The sequence below is a fragment of the Daktulosphaira vitifoliae genome, unplaced genomic scaffold (genome assembly GCF_025091365.1).
Source record: "Daktulosphaira vitifoliae isolate Bord-2020 unplaced genomic scaffold, ASM2509136v1 Scaffold_5, whole genome shotgun sequence".
Lineage (NCBI taxonomy): Eukaryota > Metazoa > Arthropoda > Insecta > Hemiptera > Phylloxeridae > Daktulosphaira > Daktulosphaira vitifoliae.
Genome location: NW_026099576.1, coordinates 9,436,453 through 9,439,095, shown reverse-complemented (window position 1 = coordinate 9,439,095; position 2,643 = coordinate 9,436,453).

Genomic DNA, 2,643 nt, shown 5'->3' with positions numbered 1-2,643 from the left:
AAATTACAATATTAAATTATTGAATATCATTTTCATTCTAAATTTCATTACTATTATTATAATTTATTCATATATTACACTTATAAATCATAAAACTCGTATTCACGATATAAATAACGAAATGGAAGTTCATTTTGCTTTTAGAATAATTCATCAATTTCTTAAAATTAAACACTAGCTACAAATTTGCATCGAAGCGTTTCAATTTTAATCACTATCAGATATCATCTATAATTGTCCCAACTATGTCTCGTACACACTGTGCTTCTATCCCACTGTGCTACCGTTTTATTTCTATTTTTAGCTGACATTTTTTATCGTAAAATAAAAAAGTGAACAATTACTATAAAAATAAAATGGTTTCACTGTGGGGGTGCAGCATAGTTAAGACAAGTATAGATATCTGACAGTGATTAAAGTCATTATCATAAGAAACTTCGATGCAATTCTGTAGATAGTGTTTAATTTTTAGAAGGAAATGTTGATTTTTTTCAAAAGTAACTACTATTTCCTAAAATATATCATGTTTAATAGTTCTTTGATTTATAAGTATGAAATTGATGTTCAATAATTTAATATTGTAATTTTTACGAAGAAATTATAAAATAGTTGAATATTTCGTTACTTCTAAGACACACTAAAAAAATATAAAAAAATGTTTAATAAAAATTAAAGGTCTTGATGCAAAATTTTTCAAAAAATAATATTTTGAAAATTATGAATAAATACACTACTACAGAAACTATCATCAGAGTCAAAGTTATACTTCTTTTGATCAATTTTTCGTGCTGAATTCAAATCTACAATAAGATATTTCTTATCACTTCTAATTTTAAATAGTATTACTAATTAGTTAAGAACGAGTATTAACATTTAAAAAAATATTGTTTAAAATGAAGCAACACATCAATGTTTGAAATCATAGGTGAAACTAGACACGAAATACTTCTGAATATTAGTAAATTATAGAATACTACAGGATAATATCCTGAGGATATAAATATACGGAATATAGCTTTTAATATTTCAATCGTAGTATATATTTAAGCACCAAGAGTTAAATAGAAATAATAAAATTTCAAATAATAATAATATTTCTATTGAAATGATTTATTACGATATAAATACAAAATATATAATAAGTTATTTCAACGAAATTTTGGGCATTATTCATAAATTTACTAGTAATAGTTATTATATATGTTCCTGATCATATATTACTCTAAAAAATACATTTTTTTAAATTCTTATAAAATTGTCTATTTAATAATATCAGTAGTATATCAATAGCGGCTTCTGGGGATCAAAGGATCCCGCCATGGTAATTAGTATCAAACGGCAGCTAAAAGTCATAAATTAAGAGTCAATTAAATATCCAGGATTTTCCACGTTCGGATAGGTGCACACCGACCGCGTGTAATGAGTTGTTTGTGGTACCAACGAATAATCGGAAACGTACCAGTTTTGGAGTTCTAACAGGAGCCATTTTTTGATGTCCAGAATGCGCATCAGACCAAGTTAGGTTTTCACACTGGATTCAAAGTACTTTACCACCCGTTTGATTTTCAATATTTTCACGTTGATTTGTTTTATCGATTTTGCAATCTGCGGTTTGCCGTCTGTCGAACAAATGATACGACAGTCTCATTTGTATGTCTGAGTGCAGTTGATCAGCGTGCGTCGTTTCAGTTCGAAAAATCTCATGCACATAGACAATGGACACTGCGCCACCAATTCGGACGAAATCGTTGCTGTGCAAGTTTTGCGTGTATTACTATCCGACCGGTTAGTAAATGGTCAGATGTCGACGAGTGTGAACGAGCAATAACCTTTGATGGCTATTGCTATGGCTTCATGTAGCCACTATGTCGTGTTACTCTTGTCCACTTCAAAGGGCACGCGTTGCTGTATACGACACACTAATAATGACGTACCGCGACCTACAGCTGACAACTTCCGTCACCCCACTTTACTATCACAATTTTAACTTTGACTCACTTGATTTACGACTTTCTCAATAGCAATTGACACAAATTGACCATTAAATTACCCATTAACATTATTAATATATAACTATTAGCTATCCCCAGAACCCACTATTTATATACTACAGATATCAATTTTTAAATTATTATCTTTCATAAAAATTACTTTAAAGAACCAAAAAAATAGGTATATTTACCTATATAAGAACAAGGCATAGTAACTTACACAAAGCAGTTGCATAGTTAGAGTTATGTTTTAAAGTGGGTTATATATACAAAATGTTTTTATTACCCCCTCCCACAAACATTACCTTAAACATATAATCATTTTTCCTGAGAGGATCTACCCCAGTTCAACTTTCTCCCTTCTGACACAAGGCAAAACCTAGCACTGGCACTGATTAATAATCATTTTTATTTTTAATCAAAATACACAATTATAATTTTTATTTTTTTGTAATATTTACCAAACGCTCTTATTTTATTTTAATATATAAAGATTTGCATCGAAACGTTTCTTATGATAGTGATTTTACTAGGTCTACACTTTGCTGTGAACCCAATGTACTAACGTTTTTAGCTTCGATGCGAAGCTGAGAAGGTATTGGTTTTACTAAGATGTGTTTTTTTTTTTATTTCTTATTTTTTTTTTTTTTTT